Source organism: Mirounga leonina, unplaced genomic scaffold (genome assembly GCF_011800145.1).
Source record: "Mirounga leonina isolate KUSES-001 unplaced genomic scaffold, KU_Mleo_1.0 Mir_418, whole genome shotgun sequence".
Lineage (NCBI taxonomy): Eukaryota > Metazoa > Chordata > Mammalia > Carnivora > Phocidae > Mirounga > Mirounga leonina.
This window is the reverse complement of record NW_023270739.1, coordinates 11,414,113-11,420,056: the sequence shown is the minus strand read 5'-3', so window position 1 is coordinate 11,420,056 and position 5,944 is coordinate 11,414,113.

The following is a 5,944-nucleotide window of genomic DNA, read 5'->3' as shown; positions in this document are numbered from 1 at the left end:
GGCCGCCGGCCTAACGTTTCCCGCCCGGCCCGGCCCGGCCCAGCCCGCCGTCTCCTCAGGGCCGCACCCTCCAAGGCGCGTTTCCGGCTCCTCAGCCACTCGGGGCCCCGCCGCTCCGCCCCTCGTGCGTGCGCCCCTCCCCGCCCCGGCCCGCTAGCGGCGCCTGCCTTCCGGCGCCCCTCCCCCAGCCGAGCCCCTTCTGCGCGTGCGCACCCCGGGGACCCGGGCCCGAGGTTGCCTGGCTGCGAGAGGCTCCGCCGGGAGCGCTGCGTCTCAGGCTGGTCGGATTGCGCCGAGCGTCGAGCTATCGACCCAGAGTTGCTAGGCAACCAGGGCTCATGTGCAAGTAGCAAATGGGTTCTGAGTCCCCTAAATCCTCAGACTCAAGGTTTCAGGCTTCTCAGCATTCTCCTACTAGGGAATCGTGGGTCCACGCAAGCCCCAAAGATTCCAAGTAAGGGACTTAGCCCAAAGATATTGGCGCTGTTGCCCAGGAGGCACTGGGAGTCTATCTTGAGTAGTTTTCACCTTAAGTTACACCTGAAGGTTGCCCAGCTTCCCTGCTTCGAGTCATAAATGGTGGAGTGGGATTTGTACAAATTTTCTTCCCCTCGTCTCTTTGCCCTTCTTCTCTCCTGTATGGCAAGCACCGTGCTAAGCTCTAGGAATACTGAGATGGGATCATTTTTCTCTAAAGTCAAATTTGTGAGGACTGGACATTATAACAAACTGCCTGGTACCTTCCAGACACCAGCAGAACAGCAGAGACCCAGGAAATCCTCCTTTCATTCACAAAACAGTTACTGAATTACATCTCAAACAGAAATACAAAATAAGACCTAGGTCTTGACCTTGAACAGCTTGTAGCCTAGTGAAGACTGTGAGTTTTGCAATTCAATCCCAGGTAAAGGGGCAAAGGCACAAACAGTGTTTTGGATGAGAGGTGAGAGTGGTGTTTCCCTTCCCCTCTCATAAAAAGAAAGCACATTCCAGATGAGGGAACTAATCACTGAACACTGACAGGTCACACTGGTTTTGCTCTCGTGTTGATAACAAATAGAAGTCTAAATCAAGAAAGTCGTCATATCACAAGTAAATTAGACACAGTATTTCCTAAAATACCAAATTCAAACCTGGGACCTAGAGAATAATGGTGTGTTTTATAAAGGGCTGAATAATTTCCCTCCAGTTTTCCATGTCTATTCTTTTCAAACAATGTTATTAATTTCAGAGATGTAAAAATCGTGTAAAAAAATCATGATTACACAGAATATGTAAGACCTAAAACTATAATAGCTACGGAAGAAAATATAAGAGAAAATCTTTGTAACTCTGATAGGACACGAAAATCAAGAACCACTACAAAATTGACAAATTGAACTTCATCAAAATTAAAACTTTCTGTCGTGAAAAGACACTGTTGACAAAATAAAGTTAAACCAGAAATGGGTATAAAATATTTGCAAAACAAATATCTGACAAAGGACTTTAATCTGGAATATATAAAGAACCCTTTAAATTCAATAATAAGGAGTCAAACAACCCACAATTTTTTAAATGGGCAATATATTTGAGCAGCCACTTGACCAAAGATGATATATAGATGGCAATTAAGCACACAAAAAGATGAGCAACATAATTAGTTATTAGGGAAATGCAAATCAAAACACAATAAGGTAACATTACGCACCTACTAGAGTGGGCAAAGTTTAAAAGACTAACTATAACAAGTGTTGGTGCAGATACAAAACAACTGGAACCCTCACACTTTGCTGGTGGGAATGCAAAATGCTACAGCCACTTTAGAAAACAACTTAGCAATTTCTTATACCATACAATTCAGTAATTAAATTCATAGGTATCTACCCAAGAGAAAATAAAAACATATGTACAAAGACTTGTACGAAATGCTCATAGAAACTTTATTTGTAATAGTTCCAAACTGTAAACAGCCCGACTGGTGAATGAATAAACAAATTGTAGTATATTTACATAGTGGAATACTACTCTGCAATAAAAAGGAGCAAGCTATTGGTATGTGGATGAATCTCATCTTTCATACACAAAAGACTACACATATTATGTGTGCCCACTATATAAAATTCTAGAAAAGACAAAACTATAGTAATAGAAAGCAGATAAGTGATTGTCAGGAGTTGGGGATGAATAGAAGGGATGAGATTGCCTACAAAGGGGCATGAGGAAGCTTTTAGGGGTGATGAAAATTATCTTGATTATGGCAGTGGTTACACAACTGTAAACATTTGTCAAAATTCATCAAACAGTACACTGAAATTGGTGAGTTTTATTGTATGTAAAAATGCTCAAAAAGCCAATTTAGAGTAGGTCACTGTATGCTCTCTCATCATTCTTAATCTTTATTGTAATTAATTGTTTAATTTTCTGTCTTGCCAAGTAGATTTTAAGTTTTGGGAACAAGATCCATGTCTATCTGATTTAATGCTACATGAGATAGCACAATACCTGACATATACTAGGAGCTCAATAAATATTTGATTAATAAATTAAAGTTAGGGGTGCCTGGGTGGCTCAGCCGGTTAAGCACTTGCCTTCGGCTCAGGTCCTGATCCCAGAGTCCTGGGATCGAGCCCCACTTCGGGCTCCCTGCTCAGCAAGGAGTCTGCTTCTCCCTCTGACCCTCCCCCATCTCATGCTCTCTTTCTCTCAAATAAATAAATAAAATCTTTAAAAATAAATAAATAAATGAAAGTTAAACTGGCATAATCCTGAACTATGCTTATTAACTCACATACAGCTTTACTTGGAGACATACAGAAAAATGAATGCCCAAAGGTTACCTAAGGAGCTGATTTAGGATGACTTGCCACTTTAAGGAGACACCAAGGGACCAGTAAAACAATCAAAACAATGGGAGAATTACTGACCAATCAGACAAATAGAAATAAAGAGTATAGCTGTTCTTTTAGGACCCACGTATTCAAATGACTGAAACAGAAATGTTGGTTTGCACCCAAAGGGTGACACTTAGAGATAAGTGTATATAAGACAAACTAGATAACAACCATTCACTTTTTGCTGGATGGAAAATTATCTTCTAACACTAAAGATCTGGGCAAGAATGGGTAAATTAGGGGCGCCTGGGTGGCTCAGTCGTTAGGCGCCTGCCTTCGGCTCAGGTCATGATTCCAGGGTCCTGGGATGGAGCCCCGCATCGGGCTCCCTGCTCAGCGGGAAGCCTGCTTCTCCCTCTCCCACTCCCCTTGCTTGTGTTCCCTCTCTAGCTGTCTCTCTCTCTGTCAAATAAATAAATAAAATCTTAAAAAAAAAAAGGGTAAATTGGGGCCCAGTTTGGGCTGCTCAGGATATCTTTTTTTTTCATTCAACTCCAATTAAGGTACAAAATCCTGCTTTTGATCTCTCATGTTAGGAAGACTGGAAATACGACTTTTTGTAGATAAACCTGTTCTTTGGCATTCTTGAGATTCTCCCCCTAAGCCTGAAACAATTATAATTCATTGTAACAGATTCTAACTGACTCTTTTCTTTATATAATATTTGCAGAAAGGCATGGGAAAGCTAGAATTTATTCAACAAATATTTGTTGAGTACCTACTACATGCCAAGTATTGCTTTGGGCCCTGTCGGATACAGCAGTGGATTAGACAGGCAAAAATATGCCAGTCCCTATGGAGCTTACATTATAGTGGAGGAATACAGATAATAAACAAGTAACTAATTAAAATATATAACATTCCAGATGGCGATAAATACCATGGAAAAGTATGGCAGGGAAGAAAGCGCCCGGAGATAGGGGCTGCAATTTAAAATAGGACAAAGAAATCATCATTGAAAAGGTGAAATTTGAACCAAAGGAGGTGAGAGAGTGAAGAGGAGAGTTTCAGACAGAGGTAAGGGAAAGTGCAAAGGCCCTGAGGCAGAAGAATGTCTGGCAGGTTTGAAGAATTGCAAGGAGGTCCATGACAGTAGAATTGTACACTCCAACACGGTAGCCATTAGCCACACGTGGTTATTGAACCTCTAAAATGTATCTACATCAAATTGTGGAATTATATTAGGGCAAGAGAGTAAAACAGAGTGACTGTGTTAATGACTCCAGTTTGGCACTCCTCCTTGTGACCATGTCCTTTGCAAGGTGACTTTACAGCTCATCCCAGGATCACCTAGAGTCCTCTTCTTCTGCCCCATGATTCTGAGTTGGCCATACTAGACATTTACTAGAACTCAGCCTAAATCATCGCCTTTCAGGCTCAAGAACTAAATAAATACTTCTTGCCTTAAGTGACTGAGTCTTGGGTTAGTCTACTTGGTGGCCACTCTGAAGGAGGCTGCCCTCCTTTTCCTGGATACCACTGATTTTCTGCTCAGAACTTTGGAAACATTACATGGGAATGAAAGATTAAGCACTAGTATTTGCAACATTATTTCTTTAGGGTTAATGTCCAAGAACAGGCATACCTCGTTTTATTGCACTTCGCTAATATCACATTTTTTACAAATTGAAGGTTTGTGGCAACCCTGGGTCAGTCAGTTGGTGCCATTTTTCCGACATCATTTGCTCACTTTATTTCTCTCTGTCACATATTGTTAATACTCCCAATATTTTAAAAGTTTTCATTATTGGGGCACCGGGGTGTCTCAGTCGGTTGAACATCCGATTCTTGATTTCCGCTCAGGTCATGATCTCAGGGTCGTGAGATCGAGCCCCGTGTCACACTCTGTGCTGGGTGTGGAGCCTGCTTAAGATTCTCCCTCTCGTTCTGTCCCTCCCCACCCCCTGTGCTCGCTTGCTCTCTCTCTCTCTCTCAAAAAAAAAAAACCAATAATAAAAATTTTTAAGTTTTCATTATTATTATATTGGTTATAGTGATCTGTGATCTTTTTCTTTTTTTTTAAAGTAGGCTACATGCCCAGTGTGGAGCCCAACATGGGGCCTGAACTCACAACTCTGAGATCAAGACCTGGGCTGAGATCAAGAGTCAGACACTTAACAGACTGAGCCACGCAGGCGCCCTGATCAGTGATCTTTGATGTTACTATTGTAGGTTTTTTTGGGGCCACAAACCTCACCCATATAATATGGTAAACTTAATCAATAAATGTGTGTGTTCTGACTGATCCACCAACTGGTTATTCCCCCTTCTCTCTCCTTCTCCCCGGACCTCCCTATTTTCTGAGACACAGCAATGTTGAAATTAGGCCAATTAATAACCTCTAAGTGTTCAAGTGAAAGGCTGAGGATGCACGTTCTCTCACTTTAAATCAAAAGCTAGAGAGGCGCCCGGGTGGCTCAGTCGTTGGGTGTCTGCCTTCGGCTCAGGTCATGATCCCAGGGTCCTGGGATCAAGCCCCACAACGGGCTCCCTGCTTGGCGGGAAGCCTGCTTCTCCCTCTCCCACTCCCCTTGCTTGTGTTCCCTCTCTCGCTGTGTCTGACGGAGATGGACAACCAGATTAATTCTGTTTTCATGTCTGCCAACACAACATCCATTCTGCAGCCCATGGGTCAAGGAGTAATTTCAACTTTCAATTCTTACTATTTAAGAAATACATTTTAGGGGGTGCCTGGGTGGCTCAGTCGGTTAAGCATCTGACTCTTTTTTTTTTTTTAAGATTTTATTTATTTATTTGACAGAGAGATGCGGCGAGAGAGAGAACACAAGCAGGGGGAGTGAGAGAGGGAGAAGCAGGTTTCCCTGCCGAGCAGAGAGCCCGATGTGGGGCTCAATCCCAGGACCCTGGGATCATGACCTGAGCCGAAGGCAGACGCTTAACGACTGAGCTACCCAGGTGTTCCTGATTCTTGATCTCAGCCCAGGTCTTGATCTCAGCCCAGGTCTTGATCTCAGGGTCATGAGTTCAAGTCCCTTCCAGTGTGGAGCCTACTTAAAATTAAAAAAAAAAAATTTCATGAGGCGGTAGCTACCATAAACATTCATTCCTCT